Source organism: Mixophyes fleayi, chromosome 3 (genome assembly GCF_038048845.1).
Source record: "Mixophyes fleayi isolate aMixFle1 chromosome 3, aMixFle1.hap1, whole genome shotgun sequence".
In the NCBI taxonomy this organism is placed as follows: Eukaryota; Metazoa; Chordata; class Amphibia; order Anura; family Limnodynastidae; genus Mixophyes; species Mixophyes fleayi.
This window is the reverse complement of record NC_134404.1, coordinates 227,693,011-227,719,980: the sequence shown is the minus strand read 5'-3', so window position 1 is coordinate 227,719,980 and position 26,970 is coordinate 227,693,011. Positions and strand designations below refer to the sequence as shown.

The following is a 26,970-nucleotide window of genomic DNA, read 5'->3' as shown; positions in this document are numbered from 1 at the left end:
CTCTTTAACATTGACAACAACTCTCTTTGATGATAAGCGTTATTGTAGTTGTCCTGGATCCTACTAAAACATAAACTGTGTGTAAAAACTATATTGCTATTGAATTGATTATCACAATTTTTTTTTACTGTAGATAAAATATATTCCTAGTTTTATGGGCTCAGAAAGTAAGACATTGTACCTCTCCTATCTGGGAACATTGAGCCCACCAGTTTTATAAAGTTCTATAATTTCTCAGATTATAACTGCCCATACTACTGGGCTCCCAGTGTACAACAATACTACTTTTGAGCACACAAATTATGTATGTATGTATTTTTATTTATTTATATAGAGCTTCTACATTGTTTAAAATAACATGCAGCCATTCACATCACACACACTAGGGTACATTTTTGTCAGCAGCCAATTAACCTATCAGTATGTTTATTTGATTGTAGTGGGAAACCAGAGAACCTGGAGGAAATCCACACAACCACTGGGAGAACATATAAACTACACAAAATAGCATTTGTCCGAAAACATATATTATCCTCTTATTCAACCTACAACTTTTACTAATAACTCTATTGGGCACAAAACTTATATTCATCCTTTGGATGGGCCCACAATTTACAAATACCTAGTAGAACAGCTATTAAGCCAAGAACTTATAGTAGTCCTTCTATGGAGTCCACAACCTATAGTAGTCCTTCTATTGGACCTACAACTTATAGTAGTCCTCCTATTAGACCCACAACTTACAGTAGTCCTCCTATTGGACTGACAACTTATAATAGTCCTCCTATTGGGTCCACAACTTATAGTAGTCCTCCTATTGGACCCACAACTTATAGTAGTCCTCCTATTGGACCCACAATTTATAGTAGTCCTCCTATTGGACCCACAACTTAATGTATATCTCCTACTTTGGGATCCACAATGTCTAATTATTATTATATATATATATATATATATATATATATATATATATATATATATATATATATAGCAGTCCTTTTAGTAGTGCCAGCAGTTTCATGGAATAACATCTCAATAACAAATTTAAGTACAAGCCCGGACATCCAGCTCTTCCATATTTCACACCAGCTTTTTATAAGAGCATGATCAAATGTATGTTTCATTATCATGAAGCCATTCTGCTTCCCTAGAGAATGAAAATAGGATTGTTTTTCTCCTAAGTGCAAATGACTTCAGTGAAGGAAAGAAAATCGATGCTTATCAGGAGATATTTGTCTAGGAACATGTGTGCCTAATGACATTATTAACGTCTTGCCCCCCCTGACATATGTAGAGAGGACTAACATTAAAACCACACCTCTGCATTAAACTCACATTAAGTTTCACTTGAACACTGATTTCCAATAACTCAAATTTGATTCTTCTGTTACTCATGTGATTTTTGAGTGAGCCCTATTCTATTATTGATGTATACATTCCTGACATAAGACTTGAAATCTGGAGGCCTTATTTTATTATGTTATAGAAGTAAGTATATTTTATTTTCTTTGACATTGGCTGCACACAGACATAATGTGGTGCTTGCCTTTGTTCTAAACTAAAAGATAATATCAGTTTAATTGTTTTGCTAAATATTGGCAAACCAAATTGGAATTCAGTCATGTATGCAGTTTTGACCAATAAAAGTAGGTATAATTTATATGGTCAATTATATAAATATAAAAGATATTTTTGAAATGACACCATTTGCCATTCTAGTGCAAAAAGCCAACTGATAAAACATTTGCTCTTTGCTATTAAGTATCATTTCATACTTACTGTAATAAAATAATAATATTTTTAATTAGATTTATGTTGTTCAACCATTAGCCCAAATTCTGGATTGCTATCTTCTTGATCCCAGAGGCAACTAAAATGTAGGCAGCGTTTAGGGAGGAAGTGAATGAGGTTAGCAGGCGAAGGTGTGGGGTTTTTTCTTGTTTTTTTGCTTGTCAGTTTGCCAAGTCTATTCTATTCATGTCACTTCTCCTTTTGTGAAATGTGGTAATTATTTTATGTCTTCGCACAACAAGTTCTGACATTTTTACTCTAAAATAAGAACCACCTCAGCAACACAAATCTCATCAGGGTTCTTTTTTTTTTCTTCACAGAAATAAGCACATTTAAATAAAAATGCTTCTCATAGCAACCAATCAAATTCTAGCTGTCATTTTCTAGAATGTACTAGATAAAAGATAGCTAGAATGTGATTGGTTGCTATGGGCAACACCACAACTTTTCTTTTTAAGTACATGTATGCACTATACTTTGTCTTCCATTAATTCCCCCCTTTGATTTGTATTAATGCCAATGGGTAACCAGCCTAATTGATAGTTGTTATGAATAATGTCCAGCTTTAGGAGTCCATATGTATGGGTGTTTTTAAGCAATACTAGTTAAATGCGATAGACAATGCCTTACATTATTTTTCTTCATATTCTAGTGTGTTCACATTGCATTCTAAGGGGCATATTCAATTCCGATCCGCGGTAACGCGCGGTAACGCGGAAAATGCGCAGTACTGCCGGTAATACGGTACCGCAATAACGTGGATTTTCGTACGCAGCCCTATGGGCTGCGAACGAAAATCCACGTTATTGCGGTACCGCGGATTAGATTCGCGGCTGTTCCGGCGCGATCCCGCGGATCGGGATCGGAATTGAATATGCCCCTAAGCGCGTTAAGAAATGTGCCAAAGAACACTTCTCGAGTCTTCCCTGCAGCATTCAGTGTGGTCAAAACAGGTTAATTGTATCCTGATAAGCAGGAGCTAAATGTGTTAAACACACATACACACGCATACAATATCATACAAAAGTATTCAAAAAGTATGCAGACCATTGACCATTTTTCTATATATGAAATGTTACACTGAAACACAAGGTCAAACTAACTTTGGGAAGCCTCCAGAACAAAAAAGGTGAATGTCTTCCAATGGTCCAGTCAAATCCTGACGTGAATCCACTTGTGGTAAAATGTGAAAATTGGGGTTCACAAGCACCATCCAACTAACCTGTACAATGAAGAGTAAATTACCTGTGAAAATGAGCCACAATTACTCCTGAACAGTATGTAAAGCTGGTACCTACTCTAAAAGACCTAACATTACTAATGCGGCAAAAGATGGTTGTACAAAATATTAAAGTATGGGGATTCAACACTTCTGTAAACAGTGCACTTCATCGTTTTTTTTTACATTGTTTTTATAACATAAATCAATGTCACATTAAAAAAAAATTGGGTTTTTTGCTGTAAAATAACAATAAAATAGAACAAAATTTATATTCAGTATTCTGAAAGAATTCGCTGAGGGTCTCTATACAAGATGTTCTAAAGAGTATTCAACTGCTAGGGTTGGGTACTATATTTCAGGTTACCAAAAAACGACAGTACTTACCATGACTCGAGGATCCCGAAACTGATGGCAGACATACTGACATTGACGACTGCTTGAAAAACTGAAGTGCAACCATTTTGACGCGTGAAGATCCCGGGTCCCAGAATGATGTCAGTTTCCACGGCGACAGTGTGATTGCGGCCGTTAAATGGGCGATGCAAGGACACGTGTGCTGTACAATGCTTTTTTTACTAAGTCATGGACATTATACAGCACGCGTGTCCTTGCATTGCATGGAACTGAACTGCAGAATACCATAGCAAATAAGGAAAACTGTTACATATTTGGAAGCACTGATGAAAAGTGTATTTATGTATGTGTTTTTAACATTACTCCACTCTGCATCATTTAAAGAAAATCTCTGTACACACTGTGAAAAGCGTGATAATTTTACCTTATCAAGATGATGTACCAAAGAATCAACAGTTGGTATAGAGGTGAGGATGCATTATTAGAGCAAGCCATTACCAAGGCATTCTAATAATGCAGGTATAACATACTATAAAAGTTCTTTAATGCACATTCATAAATGGCTGACAGTATGACGCTGACAGTGAGTCATGTCAGAAAGTATTCAACTTCTGTAGTCAACCACCATCCCCACTAATATAGGGGGCACTGGCCAGTAATATGTTAAAATAGGGAGAAATCACACCATTCCTTTCAAGATGCATCTTTAGCTTGTCATAAACAAGAAGAAAAAACTGTTGCTGAGGTGCTTTCTAAATACAGTATAGCCTGCCTCAGCTATTGGATTATTACTAGATGTAGGACAGCTTGTTATAGAATGCATTATGCCACATGTAGAAGGAAGGCCTTATAGAAAATGAAATATCATTATCTGATGAAATCACCATTCCATCTGTGGCGGAAGATTATGAAAGCTGGATAGCTCAGGCTTCTAGGATGTTAGAAAAATGGCAAAGCAATGGCAACTGAGACCTCATACCCACTTGCACTTGTATTTGCATTTGATATGCATGCTTAACAGCTGTTTACTAGCATTTAAAGCTCTCACAAAGCAATTAAACATGTAGCATCCCAAAATTTTTTAACACAAAGCAATGCAAGTAAAAGCCCAATGGGATTTAGCAACACAGGGCATAATAGTTTCTAGTGTCATAATCATTAACATCCATTTTACATGCTTTAAAAACACAAGTAAAACATATTTATTGTAAAAAATGCAGTAGGTATGAGATCGTAAGGAAGCAACATTTGTCTGAAAGCTTATGAGGGCTGGCCGCTGATATGATCTAGTCCTACTGTTCAAGACACCAGATTGCTTCTGCAGAAAACTATGTGAAGGCTTTAGATAGTGCTAATGAAATACATACAAGTGGTGGGGAGTTATACATTAAATCGCAGTCTACCAAGACTGGAAAGTATAAAGGAGAACTTTTACAGTTAATGCATAGACAAAATGCCATACCTTATATACATAAAAATTAGAGTTTATCAAGTGATATTACACTAAGACCAGGTATGGATGCCCTTGAAATGTGAGAAAGATTGCTTAAACTTACTGAGAAGCAACAAGACGCTAGCCATTTACAAAGCTAGCGTATGAAAATGTCTAGGATAACAGAAGCTGATGCTCCTATGGAACAGCTAAAAAAGTAATTAAGACCAGAAACTGCAGATTTTTTTTACTGAAGTTGTGTGTGTGAACTGCTCCAAAGGTTCTGTCAGTAGGTGGGAGCTCTAAGACAGACCAGGTGATGGGACTACTGAGTATTCTGGTGCTAAGGTTGTTTCAAGGAAATGAACTCCAAATGTCAAGAAACATTGAGTGGTTTGTTAAGGAAATGAACCCCAAATGCCAAAAATGATCAAGTTGTTTGTTAACCTGTGGAGATGAGGGACATATTTCTAGATAGTGCTTCTACTCAAACAGTCTGCAAAGGGCACTTCACAAATCTCCACGGAAACTACAGCTAACAGGAAATGGTTTAGGGGCCCAGTAATGGAACAGAGTCCTGCTAGAACATAGCCCAGCTAAAGTGGAACAGGAACAGTCACATAATATATGATAAGCTTACATCTGGGTTGCTATGCCCATAACCAGTAGTACCAATTCAGATAGAAGGAGTTTACCACAACGCAATATTTGATACTAATTTACAAGATGCTATATTATACAAAAATGTAAATTAAATATATCTGTCACAATTAAAGATTCTCTATAATACTTTTGAATGGTCTCCAGGGGGTAAATGTATCAAGCTGAGAGTTTTCCGGCAAGTTTGAAAAGTGGAGATGTTGCCTATAGCAACCAATCAGATTCTAGCTTTCATTTTGTAGAATGTACTAAATAAATGATAGCTAGAATCTGATTGGTTTTTCAAACCCGCCGGAAAACTCTCAGCTTGATACATTTACCCCCAGATGTACCCATATTAAGACTATCTAACTTTATGCATTGAATTCATTAAATTATTTATTTATTGAATTATTCACCTGTGGTGGGTGTACACTCGAATACTCAGACAGTATGACTGGTATGTCCAGTTTCTTAATATAGAAATAACTCCTCCATTCTGGTGGGTGCTATTTCTAACTTTGTCCAGAAATCGTTAAATGTGGTGTGGTGGAGACAATTTTGCTAACAACTCATTCACTGATGCTTGATCTCTAGCTGCAGAGAGGAGAAGGCAACTAAAGATGGATATAGTGCGGCGTTGTGCTTATTCAAGGTGAAGCTTGATTGGTTACCAGCACCGCAAAATTCCATGGATGATCCTGATATAGGACAATTGATTGCTAAATATTGGAGGCCTTTGTAAGAAAAATTGATCCATTTGCATATATATAATTTATACAACTCTCAACTGTAAAACCTTTCTTGACCAATGTACAATGCCAACACTTAATAAGTATTCATTTTATTGGTTCTCTGTGACATGCTTGGACCACGTTGTTTCTGAAAAAGATATCTTTGCAGTTCCTTCAAAAATTGAAACTGTAACAAATTGACCTCTACAGCACAATGTTACTAATTGAGGTCTTTCCTGTTGTTCAGCAGCTATTACAGGTGACTCACTGAAGAATACCCACATATCATCAGACCATTACAAATCTTTGACGAGATGCCTGTCAATAAGGAAATACATTCCTCTACCACGAAGGAACTATCTGGCAAGTTATAGATTCACCAGAGGTGAATTTTGGAGAACCATACATGCATATTCTGATCCTGTAAAAAAATCAAATTTTTCCATGTTGACGTAAGTCTCAAGAGACTTGAAGATGTAAAACAAGTGGTGTTTGTGAGTAGAAGACTTCCACTTCAAGACATAAACTATCCTGTTCATAAGCTGTAATTTCTGGCTCATAAATGGGCTAACGTAGACAGACTACATACATACATATCTTTTTGGGGCTAGTTCATAGAGACATCACTGAAACTGGGTAGAACTTGACACAGAAAGTTGCCATCTACATGCAATTTAATTTTAAAGTATCGACCTGGAAAAAAATGGACGTGGATGCGTTATCTTGTCATATACAAGAATCGAAGCCAAAGAATGCATCCAACCATGTCAAAACCTGTACAGTTTCAGAAGACTCGTAAATGAAGTGTTATAGACCTGGAAGGAGCCACAGAGTAGACAATTTCTCAGGTTTACAGTAGCCCAGAGAACTTTCTTGCAACATATCTTCCTTAGTTAAATAATACACAACTGAAGGAGTCAAGAGAATGGTAATAAAGATGTACAGAATGGTTTGTACAATAAAAACAACCAATTTACTGTATAATATGTAATACTTTCTGATATGAAATGCAATAATATGGAATTTAGTTCCCTATGATGGTGATTTTAGGGAAAGTGAATATTAGCATCCTCTAGTCTGCAAAGGGGGCAAAAAATACAGCATGTGCGGTAACACATCCAGTAGACCAGTGTCAGGCAACCTAAAACACTTCAGGGGCTGCATAGGTGGACCTCTAACCTTCAAAAGGGCAGCACATCACCTTTAATCTAAGTCATTTAGAACAAACATTAATCAATGAAAGAGACACCTATCTGTAATAACATACCAGCAGGCATTTTAAACTAGTATAACAAACCATATCAAACAAATCAATGAAGTCTGACAAAAAAGCGGAAAGGAACTGATGGCTGCACGTGAAGGCTTTGAGAGCTGCCTGTTGCCCATCACTCGCCTGGTACTCTGAGAATAAACCTGGCTTCTTAAAAATGGATAGCAACAGGAGAGCCCTTAACCCTGCGTCAAATCTGAAGTCAGTTATTCCAATCTTTCTAGTCACTAGTATCCAGCTTTCCTTTCACCATCCCCTTCATTTCAGATCCAGAGTATTTCCTCCTGGTATCCAGCTTCAGAGAGTCAGTTACAAAGGTCTAATAAAAGACTAGTCTTCTAATTCATATTACTGATATAAACGGAGACCCAGGGCTAGGAATTATAGGAGTTTTTAAAGCCGTACAGTATCTATAATATAGTAATACTACATAAAAGGAGGATCTTAAAAACAGTATTTTCAAAAACACGTACTTCAAAAAAACATACTGGCTGTATGGTAGTTTAGAAAGGTTAAATTCAGTCCCTGTTAATTCTATCAAAAACAATTATGTTATACATGTATTTATGAAAAGACTCTCAAGAACATGTCTTAACAATGCACCAAAATGTTCTCTTTGTATTGTCAGGCTTACATTTATCAAGCAGCATCTACCATTGGACTGAGGCATGTATGCCACTAGATCCAGTTCTAAGTAACTTTTTGAAGAATACATATTTTCTGAATATATAATTACATACTATATATATATATATATATATATATATATATATATATATTTAATGACAAAGTCACTTTTCTTATCTTTTCCTTCTGTCAAATGCAAAGTCGCAATTAAGCCTTGATAGTCCCAGCACAGCTTGTTAAAAGAGGTGTCCGTAGAACAGGGGGTGTGGCCTAAAATGTCCTAATTTTCAAATCCTGAATAGGAGATATGCTTCAAGGGCACATTTGTTATACCTGATATATAAATGGTCTGGTAAAGGTAATAAATGGCCAGTTTGAGTCTTCTGCATCTATTGTGGAAACTTATGTTCGAGGAGATATCTTCTTGTAGAAAATGTTTGTTGTCTTCAAAAATACATATACAGATAGATACAAGACTAGTTTCAGTAGCTGTTGAACTGCTATTGTTATTTGAGCTAAAACTTTGGAGTCCAAATTACTTTTGGCAACAAATCAGTCACCACTATTTATACCGCCAGTCAAGCTTCACAATTAGAAAAGCATGTACACAGAAGTTTTATCTTATATACACTGCATATCCCAATCTCTCTTAGTGTGACAGTGTATGAACTACATTGATTGGTTTGTTTGTGTTCAGATCAATGACAAACGTCACAAAGAAAAACCTAAAACATAGCTTTAGACATAATGTGCTGTGAACAAAAATGACACGATCTGGTATTAGGAGGGTGATTTGTCTATGGCTCTCTCTGTGTGGCATGGTAGCTATGGAGGCAAATTATTTTGCTTGGGGTTTGGTAGAAGAAGTAAGACCCCAGCTTCAGTAGGGCATATCTATTTAAGATTTTGTCTTTGTCTGTGTAAACAATTCCCAATTTAGAACTACATTCAAAAATTTGATATATGTTATATATGAAAACGTTGGAACCCCACCATGTTTTATGTCGTGGTGCTGATAAGGCGCGAGGGGTTTCCTTCTTACTCAAAAAATATTTTTTTTGGATACCTTTTTAAAATATAGTTACTTAATATTAAATGTACAGCAAGCTTTCATACATAAGTACAAAAAAAACAAACCCATAAGGAATACACCTTACTAAGTGCAACTGAAGTGAAAGTGAAATGTGAGCCATTATTATGTAAGTGACAGCCATGTTATAGACAGACATGGATTGTGTTCCTCTGTCCTTTGCCACATAGAAATAATTTATGTCCGGATGACTGGTGGTTAAGTTTGTTTTGTCCTTCACAGCTGCTACAATGTGTAATTCTGAATGTATTACATTTCAGGAAATAAAGGAGGAGAACTCTTTCGTAATAGTTTGTGGGTTGAGACGCCAAAGGGGGCTTCTCCTGTTTAACTTGGAAGAAACTAGTATCCTGTCCCCTTAATGGAAACATGGGCTCATTGTCTACATTCGTCCACACTGTACATTACGCCTTACACATAGCTGTATTGCTGACCTAAAGCAACCCCACATCTCTGCTGTCTTTTCTCTTTCCTGTGTGCAACAACTGCATGCTGCTCCCACTGAGGAAAAAAAACAGCTCCGTTCATTTCTTAATTGCTGATGGAAACACTGTCATATTTTCCACAAACCAAGCTTGAAACCATTACTGTACCACCTTCATTAGTTTTTCCACAACATTTTACAGAAATGTCAGGAAACAGCTGCCTCTGAACTGATGAATTGGGCTTAGCAATGTAGCAGTGGTTCTCTGAGGTAGTACTTTTGGTTTCTGGAAGCTATAATGAATGTTTCATTCCTCAGTTCAACAAGCTTGTTTTATATGCAGTTATGCAAGTCTTTTTAGACAAGATCTGCTTGCCCTGCTCTGGTGTCTCAGTGGTAGGAGAATTTGTAAAGATTTGGAAAAGCATGGTTCTAGGAAAAGATTGCTTCCTGCAAATTGCTCAGCTGTCTTTGTTGGACCATATTCAATAAAGTTCAAGTTTTGCAAAAGACTAAAGGACCTCAGTATGCAGAGCTTGGAGCAGAGGAGGGAGAGGGGAGATAATGCAGAAACTTTCAAATATATCAAGGGATTTATCAAGGTGAAGGAGGAAAACATTATACAAGAGGAAGAGAAGTATTAGAACACAAGCGCAAGCACTAAATCTGGAGGGAAGCAGCTTTAGGGGAAATCTGAGGAAGAATTATTTTACCAAAAGGGTAATATACAGGTAGATAAGTGATCCAACAGAGGAGGTAGATGCTTATAGTGAAAAGAATATAAACATGCTTGGGAAAAACATCTGGCTATCCTAAAGCTATAAAAATATAAGGATAAAATCGGGTCTGAGGTCTATCTCTATTCCTGAAAACCTCAGACCCGATTTTATCCTTATATTTTTATAGCTTTAGGATAGCCAGATGTTTTAAAATCCTGCCAAAAATGGAAAACCTCTTTAAAGGACAATAGCTATAGCTATGGGACCTTGAAATCACATTACATCACCAAAACTGGTCCAGTGTAGCTTTGAACATCGAGTCCTCTATTGCGCAGGAGAGGCATATTCAATTGCCCCTCCTGCTGAGAAGAAGATTACTACCATGCTTCTCTCTCTACTGTTGTAAGTTGCTATACACATATTAAAATGGAATGAAAAGTGTAAAATATTTGGAATTATAATCTTTATGAGGTATATAGTAAACACAATAAATGTACTAATTGCTTTGGTAAATCAAGTGCAATTCTTTTGTACTGCTATTATTAAAAAAATGTTTTAAGGAAATGTCAATATATGTGCCCAAAGAGGCTTATACTTGTGTCTACAAGATACCAGAAATTAGGTGCTATGATGTCAAAATATTTAAGCATTATATCAAGCATTACAAGCCAAAAGAAAATATAAATTAATTTAGCGTCATTATTAATCCATTAATTTCTATTAAACAATATGACTACATTTTTTTTGTAATCTACTTAAATAACAAATATATTACAAGCAGAAAGATAAAAAAAATGCTTAAGATCTAAAAACAATTGTAAATAATTTCTATACTAAAATAAATACACAGATAGGACCCTTTATGGTACCTTATAAATAAAAGATAGTAATAATAGCGGCCTGGTATGACAGGTCACTGTGGACTGAGCATCGCACTTACGACAATGATATCTATTCATTTCCTGCATGGCAATGTAACCAGTCTGTCTGTGTCGCAACCTCAGATACTGCTATTATTACATTATACTGCTCATATCTGCACGCTAGTTGTTGTCTTTATAACTGGCTCTTCTAATTATGATATAATATGGTAATTTTGTCATTAGCTATATTGCAAAATATGAAGTTGCTTTAGTCAAAAAGGCTTCTACCAAATCACTGGTTGTAAGCAAACAAGGGGTTAATATATTTTGATCTAGGATACAGGCATACACTTCAGGGGCTCTTTTTTCTGTCACCAGAGATGCCCTGTTATCATGGAAGAGAAATCAGCCCCTTTTTTTGCCCATTTAAGAGGTCCCAAGACCCTAATAGATTATTTTGGGTCAAATTAATTATATATTCTGTACAGGAATAATGGATCAAACAAATACATGTTTGTGAAGACCTCTTTATATATTTGTAACTTCTGAAAGTAACCAAATAACATGTGTCAATGATATATACAGGCCCCATAGTAAACTTTTTTTTAGGGATGATGACCAAAATCATTCTATGGGGAGACGTATGTGGGGTTAGACGTGTGTGATTTCTACACTAAGTGGGATTTTCTCACAAAGTGGATGAAAATGCACAGTTAGACAACACAGTTGGCCAAACATTGGACTACATTTGACTTGATTTTACTCCCAGCAATAAGCTGCATCTGCCACAGCCTATTTCTGCACTACTTGTCTATTTATATGGAAGACTGCTAAGAGGTAATTCTTAAAATACCCTTGCTTTTTGCTTTTACCCCTTTTATCACAATGTTTCACAAATTGCTTTTCTTAGTCTCATTTCATGGCATGATCTTTAGGACTGTGTCATCTTTCACCCCTCCACCAACACACAAATTTGTTCATATTGCACCTGCATTACTCCACTCACCTCTATTTAACACCCATGAACTGTTATCCTATTTATTATCTCTAACAAGTACAGCCTCCACCTGTCGCCAGAAAATAAAAGGCCACACATCTTACAATCCCCTTGGCTATCTTTCGCTCACTCTGCTTCTATTAGCTGGTGATATATCACCTAATCCAGGTCCCCCACACTCCTCACACACACATACATCAGAACACTACCGTTCTATAGCAAACCTCAAACACATCACCTGTCTCCCCTCTCGTCCCAAGTCCTTTAAATGTGCCCTTTGGAATGCACGCTCTGTTTGTAACAAACTTACCTCCATTCATGATCTTTTCCTCTCAAAAAACCTCAACCTTCTGGCAATAACAGAAACATGGCTCATGCAATCAGACACTGCCTCACCTGCAGCACTTTCACATGGTGGCCTCCATCTCACCCACACCTCCAGACCTGAAGGCAGACAAGGAGGTGGGGTTGGACTACTTCTCTCCCCACAGTGCACATACACAGTTCTACCAAATGTCCCATCACTCACGTTCACATCTTTTGAAGTACTTGCTATTCGCATTTTTAATCCATTCTCCCTACGTGTTGCGGTGATCTATTGTCCCCCTGGAGCACACCAACAATTTATTGAGGATTTCTCTGCATGGCTCCCTCACTTCTTATCTTCAGACATCCCCACCATCATCATGGGTGACTTCAACATCCCCATTGATAACCCACCTTCCAAAACTGCTTCCAAACTACTCTCTCTAACATCCTCACTTGACCTCTCCCAGTGGATTGAATCATCTACTCATAAGGATGGCCACTGCCTTGATCTTGTTTTCTCTAGACTATGCTCAGTTTCTAATTTTATTAATACACCCTTCCCACTCTCGGATCATCACCTTATCAGCTACACTCTCACCCCCACTGCTCTAACCTCTCTACTGTCTAACTCAACCAAGCCTCCTCATACTCGTAGAAATCTTAATTCTATTAATCTTCAACAATTTTCCACCTCTCTCCAACACCTTCTCTCCCCTATCTCTACATTCTCATCCCCTGAGATGGCAGTACCTCATTTTCACCTAACCTTAGCAACGGCCCTTGATCAAGTGGCTCCAGCGACACTTCATACTACACGTCGACTTCGATGTCAACCGTGGCACACCAAAGCAACACAAAATCTTCAAAAACTGTCCCATAAAGCAGAACGTCACTGGCGTAAATCTCGAAGCTCTAATGACTTCTTCACATATACTTCTGTCTACCACTCCTATCGAAATGCTCTGGACACTGCAAAACAAACATACTTTCAATCTCTTATCTATGCTCAGGCTTCTAACCCCAAACGCCTTTTCAATACATTTAATCATCTTCTCAATCCTCCCACCCCGAACCCTCCATCTACTATCAGTGCTCAGGATCTTGCTTCCTACTTCAAGGACAAGATTGACAAGATCAGACTAGAAATGGTATCCTCTTCCTCAACAAGCCATCAGCTCATTTCCTTCCCACTACCCTCTGACACCCTTTCTTCATTTGACCCCACAAATGAAGAGGAAATTTCTACGCTCTTCTTATCTTCCTACTCTACCTCCTGTCCTCTTGATCCTATTCCCTCGCAAATTGGTAGATCCCTGTCTTCTGTGCTCATTTCACCTCTAACTCAAATCTGTAATCTCTCACTCTCTACTGGCATCTTTCCATCACTATACAAGCATGCAGTGATTACTCCTATTCTAAAAAAACAAAACTCCGACCCAAACTCTCTCTCAAATTACCGTCTCATCTCTCAGCTCCCTTGCCCCTCCAAGCTTCTAGAGAGACTTGCCTACACTCGCCTCACACGCTTTCTTTCCGCAAACAACCTGTTGGATCCTCTTCAGTCTGGCTTTCGTTCTCAACACTCCACAGAGACTGCGCTGACCAAGGTTGTTAATGATCTGATCACTGCTAAGACTGAACGCCATTACTCTCTCCTAATTCTCCTTGATCTCTCGGCTGCATTTGACACCGTTGACCACTCTCTTCTCATACAAACGCTGCAATCCCTAGGTCTTCAAGACACAGTTCTATCCTGGTTCTCATCTTACCTCTCTAATCGCTCTTTCACTGTTAATTTCTCTGGAGCCACCTCTGCTCCGCTTCCCCTATCAGTTGGAGTACCACAAGGCTCGGTGCTAGGTCCTCTGCTGTTCTCTATCTATACCGCTTCTCTTGGAAATCTAATAAGTTCCTTTGGCTTTCAGTATCATCTCTATGCGGATGATACCCAAATCTATCTATCCTCTCCTGATATCTCGACATCTGTGTTGTCCCGTGTAACTGACTGTCTTTCTGCCATTTCATCTTGGATGTCCTCTCGTCAACTCAAACTTAATCTTTCTAAAACAGAGTTAATAATATTCCCACCCGCCAACAAGAGCATACCTGACATTTCTATCTCTGTTGATAACATGACCATAAATCCCACCCCACAAGCTCGCTGCCTATGTGTAATCCTTGATTCACGCCTATCCTTTGTTCCCCACATTGACTCTATATCTAAATCATGTTACATACATCTAAAGAACATTTCCAGAATCCGCACATATCTCACACACAAGACACTGCTAAAACCTTAATTCATGTACTAATCATCTCCCGCATTGACTATTGCAATTCCCTCCTTACTGGTCTTCCCAAAAACAGACTCAAACCCCTAAAATCTATTCTGCATGCTTCGGCAAGACTGATTTTCCTTGCAAATAGCTATTCCTCTGTTGAATCACTCTGTATGTCTCTACACTGGCTGCCTGTCTTCTACCGAATCCAATATAAAATACTTTTACTAACCTACAAGGCCATCAACAAAGCTGCACCAACATACATCTCCTCTCTTGTCTCAAAATATCTCCCAACTCGGCAACTCCGTTCTGCAAAAGATCTGCGTCTCTCATCCACCCTCATTACATCCTCCCATTCCCGGTTACAGGACTTTTTTCGGGCTGCACCCACTCTATGGAACTCTCTCCCTCGCACAATAAGACTCTCCTCTGTTCTACAAACTTTCAAGCGTTCTCTGAAAACCTACCTATTCAGACAAGCTTATAATATTCCTCAACCACCATGTTAACCTCACTACCTTTAGCCTGTTACACAATTTCACACAAGACAACTACCCCCGGACCAACATTGTTGTGTGACAGGATCATTTAGCTTATGAGTCACCTTACCTTTGCAGTCTGGCTGGGCCAAGATGCAAAATGTATACTTAACCTCATGTGTCAATCTCCCATTGTCCCATAGATTGTAAGCTTGCGAGCAGGGCCTTCTCACCTCTTTGTCTGTTTTACCCAGTTTGTTTATTAGTTTATTACGTTTGTCCCCAATTGTAAAGCGCTACGGAATATGTTGGCGCTATATAAATAAATGATGATGATGATGATGAAATGATGTTTTAAATGGATTACCAGAAAATGATATCATGTTTAATGGAAGTATTATGACATATCTCTGCTATGCTGCAGAAAAGAGCTGTTTTATCCTTTTAACAACTGGTTACTAAAACTGTTCGTGGACAAAAGTGCAATAAATCAGTTGTGAAACATATTAGCATATCAGCACACCTCTTGCAGTGATGAAAGAGAAAGCAAAATGATAAAAATAATATTTGAGAAATTGACAGTTTTTGGGGGTCAGTCTGCTATTGAGAAAATGTCTGGCATCAGATTATACGTGATGGGTTATGCGAGTGCAGTTGTTCCATTTCTATATTTTATATTGCATTTATATTTTCGTATGCCAATTTTATATCACTATTTGTATATACCATTGTGTATACCATTAAGCAGTGAGACATTTTGTTGAATTAAATCCCATTTATTAACGTTCTGTGTTTGTAATCCTAAAGAATTCACAAGCCATAGGCTTGGTTTTATAGCACTACATTTATGCATGGAATTGTTTGGTATACATTAATTCTGATTACTTTATGATGTGATTGCATTTTGGGATAATTCAAAGAATAACTGCAGAACTCCTAAGAGAGTCAACTCTTGAACTAAATCTTGGCAGAATTTTGTGTTTAATAGTGAGAATAGATAGATTTTGGAGGTTAGTTCATTAGTTTTATAGAGACAGTGTTTTTGTGCTGATTAACCCTTTCACACCCACATTTCATGCAGGTGAGTTTGCAAGACACATTTGTTGCGTCCATAGTACATAAACCGCCTTTATGTATTAAGTCTCTATTGAATCAATTCCTAGCAACTAAAGTACAGCTTGTAGCACAAAGAGCATATAGCATTGTCCAATTAAGCAGTTAATTTAAGTAATGATAAGGTTGTAGGTAGTTTAGATGATTTTCAAATAATCATCACTATTGCAATTGGGAAATGTTGGCACATTTTATTTCTCAGAAGGAAAATAACTATTATTATTTTATGGTCCACTTAGATAGTATGTTAGTTATTTGAAAAAATTTACAAAAACTCTACCTTGCATGAAAGCTTTTTTTATGTACAGTAACCCATAAATCACAATGAACTATAGGAGGCTGTTGCATTGTGTTTGAAATGTTTGCAATTTTACTTACTGTGGCTTCTCAAACATACAGTGAATTTTGCTGTTATATTATTATTATGTTTATTATAATAATAATTATTATTATTATTATTATTCATCAGTGCCGGATACAGTAAGCAAGTCATAAATAGATGAGGCAACACATAAGTTGAGTGTGAGTAATGCTATGGGGACTCACACAGAGCAGCAAAAGACGTAACGGAACGTATGAGAATCAGACAGTAGACAGACACGAGACAATAAGTAGAGAGGACCCTGCCTGTGAGATGTTATATTCTTTTATAATGCATGTATTGTCTTGTCTGTAAATATAAAGAGTGTAACAAGCTTCATACATAGTTGCACTTAACTTTTATGATCAAAATACATTAAAGCATTTAAGTTAAACATTTGCATTATTTTCACTAACGAAAGATGTTTTGATAAAGCTAATTCAGAAGTCAGACCACTGGCTTTAGGAGTTACTGTTAATGATTAAGAATTATATTTAAGTGGAAACGTGGTTACTTACAACTTTTCAGCCTTGCTGTAATTGCACCTCTGGAGTCAATGCTCCCATAATAAAACATACCAATAGCTCAATACAACAAGCATCAACATAAGAATAAGAGCAACAAAAAATAATAAATAACAACATGACATGTGATATAAAGACTATGGGGTTTATTTACAAAACTGCGATCAGCCATAAACCTGGGCAGCGTTATTCTCCAGAGTACGTCCATCGCATCAATTGACATATGTATGAAGGGGTTAACGCAGTCCCCATTGTCTTCTGTGGAGACTGTGATTTTAGTAGTTTATGAAGCAGTGAGAGCATTGCTTTTCACTGCAAACTAATGCCATATCATGTTGGCATTAGCTTACTTGTTGCTATGGGGTCCAGTGAAACTGGAAAAGCTTTGCTTGATCTCCCACCAGGTAAATTTATATGCGCATGTGCTGACTTTAGCCACGCATTTCACTTTCTGCATTCGCAGGCAGTGTTAGGCTGCCGGTGAACAGTAAAGGCAGTTTGTATTAGAGGTAGGGTCATCGCCGGGGATCCCTGAGCAGCCCAGACATAGTAGATAGCAATGTGTATGTATCGCTATGATTGGCAGCTATATATATAAGAATAAATATTAAGTGTTACTGCTGCACAATAGCAAATAGACCCAATATCTTATTAATGTACATTTATTTGAATTGTCATCATCAAATAATGTTATTTTACACATATAGACACATAACTTTCACCTATTGAAAAAAATGCTGTAAGATTTGCTTGTTTAGTAACCTGCCTGTGGTACACAATGGTCTTTGGCTGCCAAACCACAGCTCTTAGGTGACCATCAGGATAGCATTAAGGAAGCTAGTAAACTCAATATTTGTTATAATGCTGCTGTATTACTGTAATGTTTCATTTTTGAATGTCAAAATAAACCACAAAGGTAGGAGGGAACCTGTTCCTGTCAGCAGCTGCCACATTACAGACTCCATAAAGTAGAATTAGCTTTGCTTGTTTTAAAAGGAAAAAAAAAATCAAAGCAAGGGATTGAAGAGGTGCATGAATGGCCAAGCTTCTCTCTAAGAGTGAAGCTCAGAAATGATGAAAAGGATCAAAAGAGTAGGCATGAATGTTCTACATTTTTATGTTGCAACTTCCACCACAAATCAAAGGCTTTAAGGAACAGATCAATTTCTAATTCCAACCTCAACATCGCCCTACTGGAAGTCACCTGGTCCAGAATCATTCTACGGCAACATCCCAGAACAAACAATGAACGCCAGTCAGGTTGGGTGATCCCCCGCCTAAAGAATGAAGAGCATTATAGACTTTAGAAAAAATGTCTTTTCTGACAGTTTTATTGGCTGGAGCACAGGACTCCAGGTGGTGAGACTGACTGGTTCTGCTAGAACAGACCACAAAACTCAGGTACAAATTAAATCCCTTCCTGACTAAGCCTTTTGTTTCTATACGTTTCTGCCACTTTGGCAGTATGAAGACAAACTTTTAAGGTGTTAGAATCTCCTGTTTTCATTTACTGTAGCATTGCTATGATGGTGTTATTAGGTCTGAAGTTCATGCCACTTCCTTCCCCTCCTTCCTTCCTACATTGAAAAGGTGTAAATATTTATTTGTTACAAGTGAGAAACTGCAAGCCAAGCCACAGTGACGATTACCTTTACCAAAGCGATGTGAAAAATCCAGCATTTTATGTTGCCCCCCAATGTCATTCATAGTGATCATTTCTGTATTAACACCACACATGACAAGGTGAACCATTTGTAAAGTCTGCCCTGAAAACACTGAACAGAGCACAGGCACTGAGCTTCAAGAGAGGAATGGTGAACATGTGACGTTTTGCCGTAAATCTGACCCTTATGGCACACTTATGGCCTTTGGACATAGAAAGTGCACATATTATATAAAATATATAAAACTTTCTTATACTAAATATGTAGGGCATTCTGTAAATGAAGAGCAACAAAGTATACAAAACTGTTACAGTCCTTAGTATGCAATTGTGCAAAAACAGTAGTGAAAAGAGCAAAACTGTGGTATAAGAACAACACGAGTGTGAATATGTAGTGTAATTATAGACAAGTGTATATGATATTAAGGGGTGCTGCGGACACCTCTGAAAGAGTCTGCCAGTCACCTGACTTTACCTGCTGCATACAATGTTAAAAATATGGTGTGTGGTATAAATGTACATAGGGGAGAAAGCACTGGGAGGTAAATGTATTAAAGTGCGATTCTGGCAAATGGACGATATTGGTGGGTAGCTTTATGGCAATTTAAATAAAGACAAAATATAAAAAAGATTGCAGTTTTAAATCTGGATGGCAATATTGCTGAAAATCTGGGATTTGCCACAATCAAATTTTGATACATTTACCCCTGGGTGTTATTTTCGGGAAAAAATAGTAATTATGCAGTACTGCTTAGCAAACAATTAGACATTTGCTTACATTGCCTATCTTGCACTAGAATGATCAAAGATTACAGCTTATTGGTTGCTAAGGGTTACTGCACACTTGTACTTTTAAAGAGAAACTATGCCCTAACTATATTATATATGATGCTTACTGTGTACATGGTACTATAAACATATGTTACACTTTTTGCCCTATATGTGTTGAAGATATCCATTTTATTAGAGGACAGTGATATTCTTCTCTTACAAAAATCCACCTTATTGCCAAGATTAACAAGTACATACATCGCATAGAACTAGGTAAATAAAACATACACACCAGATGTGGCAGACATATATGCTTTGGATTTCAACAAAATAATTCTATTTTGCTCTGCATTTAAGCTGTAGAAAGATATATATATATATATATATATATATATATATATATATATATATATATATACACACATATATATATATGTACGTGCATCAATGAGCCTTGGGTGCCCCTGACACTGCTGCTGGTTCACCGGTTGGCCTTCGTTAGACCACTTTAGGTAGGTACTAACCACTTCATACCGGGAATACCCCATATGACCATTTTGGAGACGCTCTGACCCAGTCATCTAGCCATTACAATTTGGCCTTTGTCAAAGTCACTCAGATCCTTACGCTTGCCTCCTTTTCCTACTTCCAACACATCAACTTCAAGAGCTGACTGACTGCTCACTTGCTGCCTAATATATCCCACTCCTTTACAGCTGCCATTGTAACGGGAAAATCAATGTTCTTCACTTCACTTGTCAGTGGTTTTAATGTTGTGGACGATCTGTATATATATATATATATATATATATATATATATATATATGACGTGAAGGAGTTCAATGGTTGGGGACTCGTGGTAGCCTATTTAATGACCCTAATTGTGTGATGTACAGTAAGCATGTGATATACGACTGAGACGTCAATGAACTGCACAAAGTAATGATAATCTGTCAGTATAATGTGTCATACCTTTCAGAATTATCAAGTTCTTGGTGATAATAGTTTGGGTGTTATCTATCAAGAGAGCGCAAATGTTCAAACACTAAAATAATCCAATCATAAATTTATGTTCATTGTCCAACATACACTAAATCAATCAAAACTAACTGCTGATAAGATGCTATTGGTGACTGCACCTTTGCACTTTGTAAGCAAATAAACCATATTATCTCAATAAAGGTAGTAAAACAAAGACAATATATACTGTTCAACATAATTCTCGTGATTACAACAAAACTGTGTATTATAATGTAATGCATATCTACAATGGTTATTTGATACAACAGTGTTGCTTACAAATACCATATGATGGTTAACCTAAGTCTATTGTTAGAATTTAAAAACATACAGGAAAACGCTGATATATTTTGGGAAAATAATGTACCTGATGTTAGTACTGAGGGACAGATTGTTTCTTGAGTAGATAAACTTATTCTCTTCGTTATTCCTTCACAGAACAAAGGAATCTGTGGAGACAAAAAAAGGTACATTAAATAAGGCAAACATGTCTCCCTGTTAGATTATAATAACATTGGACATTAATGACAAGAACTTGAAGTTGAATTAAAATACCTTTCAAGCCTACAACTGGTAATTTAGTTACATATTAACCTTTATTTTATATAGTGTATATATGTTGCAGCGCTTTACAGAGACTAATGATTCAAATCAGTCCCTATCCAACTGGGGTTTACAATCTATATTCAGGGGTGCACGGAGGGGAGGATTCTGGTTTTCCAGAAACCCCTCCCCTTCGCGAACAAATGGGTGCTAAACATTGCCCCTACACAGCAGCACTGTACTGTACAGCAGCCGCGGCGCTGTCAAAGAAGCGTCCGCGGTGGTGCTGTACATCACTGCCGCGGGCGCTTCTTTGACAGCACCGCGGCTGCTGTACAATTCAGCATCGCTGAAATGGAGCTGCTGCGTTTGCGTTTGCCCCTGATATTCTCTACCACACAAACACACACATATCCACTAGGATTAATTTCACCAGAAGCCAGTTAACCTAGCAGTGTTTCTGGATTTAGGTAATATATTTTTCTCAATACAGAATACTTTCAAAAGCTATAATAGATGAGCAATAATGTTGCATCTCTTAAGGAATATCGCACGCCATTGTGTAAATGATGTGGTTATTAGAAGTCAACAAGGAGTTTTGTAACCACATAAAACACAATGTTGAAGGCTGAGTGCTTTTGTACAGGTCACATAAATCCAAGGTGACTGCTAATACCCATAATAATTTACAGTATGCAGTGCATTATTTCTTATCATACACAAGGTTTCCAGATGAACACAGCCATTATGACATCAGTATTCAATGTTAATACATATGTTATTTACAGGAGTCCACACATATATTGACTTGTGTACATGCATATATATTCACATGTGTTTTATAGCAAAATAATCTACAGAAGATTATCATATTATTTCATGTTTTATTTTTTTTTAAACATATTTTATTGAAAGGTTTTTCAAGTTTTAACAGCATATAGGTTAAAGCATATATCGTTCAATCAATATATAAAGCTATTAAGAACTTTGTTATCAACAAGATAATACATCAAAAATAGAAGTGCAGGGGGGAGGAGAGGAGCTAAAGAAAAGAACAATGGAGGAGGAGGTGAAACAGGATGGGGAAAAAAAAGAGGGGGGAGCAAAGAAAGAGGCACAGTATTTCATTTTTTATATTTGATTTTCCCATGGAGACAAATAGAATAATTGTGTTTCCACCAATGAGAGTCTACCACTGTCGAGATATAGACCCGGGTGTGGGTAACCCACAATTGTGCTAGCAGGAATAGATATATGTATATATATATATATATATATATATATATATATATAAAAGTTTGTGATAAAGGCTTTATGAATCCCTCATGCTGTAAGTGCTGATCAGTGCTTTAGATAGTGATTGCAAAGACAGGGAGCATTTAGTGTTGCAGCCAATTGGTGCTGATTTCACTTAGTGTGTCGCCTCCTTTCAAACTTTTTTCCGGCTCACAAGTAAGAGGAGTGTAGAGCCCCTTTAGTTGCCACATCCTGCACCGTATTTTGTTAAGCATTCTTTCATATAATGACATTTACATGCCCTTTTTTTCTACTTGATTACACTTAATGAAGATATCCTGCCACTAGCATTGTAATTCCAGCAATGTCCATGCCTGCGCAAAAATGCCAGGCTGTATATTGAGCAATTTTTCAAGGACCGGTCCCAACCCATAATAGACAACACATGTGTCCACAATATTACTTGCTATCAAAAATGAAAACAAGCAGTCAATGATAATGTTTCGCTAACCAGTACATGTAAACAGTGCTCCAAATCGGCATTTTAACATATAAGAAAACATATGCTTTGGCTTCAGACTTATAGTCTTTGAAACATCACAAGACTTTCCAGGAAACTCATCTGGATTCAGTCTATGCAGGACATTTCAGAAGTTTGGAATTATTACAAGAGATTCGTTATTATCTTTACAATCCCAAAATGCCAGGAGATTCCTCCATTTTTGTGCACTTTAGCTCTCCCCAGGCGGTCTGAAGATTTCAATGAAAAAGGAAAACAGCCATAATTTGCATTCCAAATGTTCCAAACAGAGCCTTTTCCAATCTTATCTAGAGAATGTGCAGATTTCTAACAAATAACTAGCAGAGAAGCCCAGTTTTGTAATTCATCCCTTTTAGCAGCTGGCCAGAAAGCCGGAACATGACTTATTTTTCCTGGTAATAATTGTTTTCCTTTGTTAATAGCAAAATGTATTTTTCCCTTCACACTGCCAAAACTAGCTATGTACATAACTTGGTTTCAGCAGATCTATAATGCCATATTTTGAAAATAATGTTTTCATTTATACATTGATCTCATTAAATGCATTAAAGCAACACAGAACTGAGACTTTAGAAAGCACGTTTTACAGCGCTCTTTTTTTGCTGAATAAAAGCGTACTCTGATTTCTAATCGTGCCTTTGTTTTAAAGTTATAGGTAATTAAGCCAAGTAAGCCTCACATTTCAACTGGCCAGAAAGACACTAGTCCACTGGAGCCTATCAGTAACATTTAAAAAAACCACACTGTATAAGAAAGCCATACTTTTAATTGTACGATGACCTTTGGGCTCACCATATACTAATATAGAGTCTTCTTTTAAATAATAGCTATGTACTATCTACTGGCCTATCCAAGGCTTGTCTCTGTCCACCAGCCTTTCCGAGAAGTTTATTATCTCTGTTGTATGACACTTATGAGGCTCACCCCATGAGAAATGTTAACATCACCATGTTTCATGCCATGGTAACCAAACATACAAACAAAATAATATTGTGTTACACAATTTTACACATCTGTCTTGTTTCTATGTAGCGATACCTGTTCTGTGATATCACAGCTAAGCTATGTGTGATCTGCCCAGAAATGCTGGGAGGTGGATGATGGGAATTCATAAAATTATGCTCTAAGGCATGGGTAGGGATGCATTTCATCAGCAGTGTTTTTATGATTACCAATGCTAGGAACTTTTTAAACAAGTATAGGTTTTATAATAAGCCTTTAACAGCGATATCATATCAATGTTCATAGAGTTGTCAAACTGATCTCGAACCTGTTGCTGTAAACAAACACAGGCAGTTTTCTGGCTTAAACATGTGAAAATGATGCCTAAAATCTGACAGTAAATATAGAAATGAGAATAAGGGCCCATTTACAGAGAAAAGAAAAAAACATTACACCAATATGCCAATATCATGTTGGGGCAAATTTAAAATGTGCAGACAGGATTAGAGTTGAGAGGGAGTGTGGCCTAGCTCAACTCTAAATGTAAGTGTAAAAATAAAGCTGACCAGTATTTGCACGCCTTGCACTGCAACATGGTTTGAGCAGAAGCAAATTTACTCCTTTTTAGCTTTGCTCCTACCACTAAATGAGGCCCTAAATTGCGAACTATAGAAAGTCTGAGTGATTATAACATTATGCTCTGAAAATCTGAGATGTCACTAATTTTACAACGGGGAATTGGTCTAAACACTCAAATTCAAATAATTTAAATTACCGATGGAATATATATATCTCTTGCAGTGGTAGTCACTACACCGACTACCACAACACTGACAACAAACAGCACGACATGATAACAGCGAAACTGTGCTTATCGACACAGTGTTAATGGCAACTGCTTGATAAACAGACTTCAAGGGATTGCAACGAATGAACATTCCGTCTGGCCAAAATGACGTCAGTTTGCAGGGCGACACTATGATTGCTGCTATTAAGGTATTTGTTGTCGGTGTTGTGCTACTCGGTCAAAGGTACCCAACCCATCTCTTGTATTCACATCTTGTACGTGGCAGAGTGGGATTTGATGCTGGTGCGCAGACAATATAGCAAACGTTTCCTAGGGGCAAATATTCTGAATATGGTCCTTACTGCAAATACTTTGACATCAAGATCATTTATTGAAAAGAAGGCACTGTTAGTGACCTATACGGATGAGAAATCACCTTAGCTAATATATCAACATTGAAACTCTCATATAACAAAGTGCAAACAAGCGTAAACATGTGCTATATTTTACTAAAAATGTGTTATAAATAATGTAAAAACCCCAGGCCTATATATATGCCTTTTTGTCATTGGAAGTGACAGTGAAGGGTATCAAAGAGCACATCCTGTCTGACCACAAGTAACAGAAACACTACAACATGTGTGGGTTGAAAATCATGAATTACAAAAAAAGGTATCCTGTAGAAAACATTGCAACCACTTCTCTTATCACATGCAAATACAATCTCAATGTAACCAAAAATAGCATGTGATACTTTTCAGGTTACTTTGAGGCTATATTTATCACAGGTAAAGTTATTTCAGCCCCCCTTGTGATCTCTGACTTTACTGACACTGGGTCTGGTTTAGAGACAAGACTAAAAATGTTCATTTCTACTTCTGTATTTTGATTTTTGATACGCGCAAGCTTAAATCTAGCATTTAGATGCGTCCAGAGCAAAGATGCGACAATCATCATCATGAACTCCGGAACTTGAACTTGCGTCTGGTGCTTAACTTGTGTCTGCATGCCTTTACTGTACTAAGGCTGCATGCTAACGACCCTGGGCCACCTCTACAAGTGCAGGAGTAAGTGCAATTCTACAGATGCAAGTTGTGCACATGTGTAATGTGACAATTTTGCACCAAGCTGCATCTTTAGTTTGCACAAATTCAGTTATATACAACATGTACAATATGTATTTGCTATATCTTATAGCAGAGTGAGGTAATGAATCCACTTCCACTTAATTACTAACACACATATTTACTAGTCACTATATTGTTATATGAGAAATTATAAACCTATCATTATGTGCCTAAGATGACACATCACTCTGACTAAAGATTCTTTAGGCCTTTATTTGGTTGTTTAAAATGGTTTATTGTTGATTATTTTCAGTATAATACAGACCAATCTTCACAATTTGTTTTACTTCAAGAAAAAAAGACATTATTTATCGATTCTTCCCATAGTTTAATATAACAAAGTCAACCCCAGATAATCACTGTAATATTTATTTAACTATTTGTCTCAAGTTTTAATATGTGTACTTTATGCAAGGTTTGACAGTTATAGGCACCAAGAATCAAGGAGTATATTTTAATTTCACAAGATGTTTCTTCTCAAGGCTAATGTAAATTTATGCAGCGTTAGAGATATAGGGCATCTAGGCGACTATAAATTTACCGTGGTTTGTCATGAGCCAATTTAATAACCACTAAACCACACAATTTATCTTTTCAGATATGAACCATGGAGGTAAAATAAATAATTTGGTGCTACCCTGACTTTCCACTTCAGGTCTATATAAATGTGAAGTATTACGTCCTCATTCCATTAAAGTGCCCTGGTAGAATCTGATACTGGTCAAAAAGCTTAGAATGCAGTCATTTGAGTTGCTATGACATCACTGCTCCTTTGTATATATCCCCCAATCCATACAACACAGTTCTGCTAAGCTGTCAGACACTCATGTCTACTTTATTAAATAAGTAATATGCATTCTTTAGATGTATACTACTGCAACATACTGGCTTTATTTGCTCTTTAAAAAATGTGTTTTCTGCTGCTGCTATATATAATGCAGATGAGGTTTAAAGTCATATTATAATAAAAGTGAAGTATAAAGTGCTTCAGATAATTGAAATCTGAACAAAATGCAGAAGGACTCCATGTTTGTCAAAACCATTCTCATTAGGCTGATTTGCAGACAGTAAATCAAACATGCACTTGACTGGTTGCTATGGACTTTGTTT

General features: G+C 37.0%; 1 protein-coding gene across 2 annotated transcripts in view; it reads right to left on the bottom strand.

Moving 5' to 3' along the window:
* HIVEP2 (HIVEP zinc finger 2) overlaps nt 1-26,970 on the bottom strand; it is a 178,952-nt gene that overhangs the window by 56,797 nt on the left and 95,185 nt on the right. For both annotated transcript variants that reach the window (XM_075203239.1, XM_075203238.1), the window contains exon 3: nt 21,052-21,133. The gene's annotated coding sequence lies outside the window, so the exon portion shown is untranslated. The remainder of the gene's footprint in view (nt 1-21,051; nt 21,134-26,970) is intronic.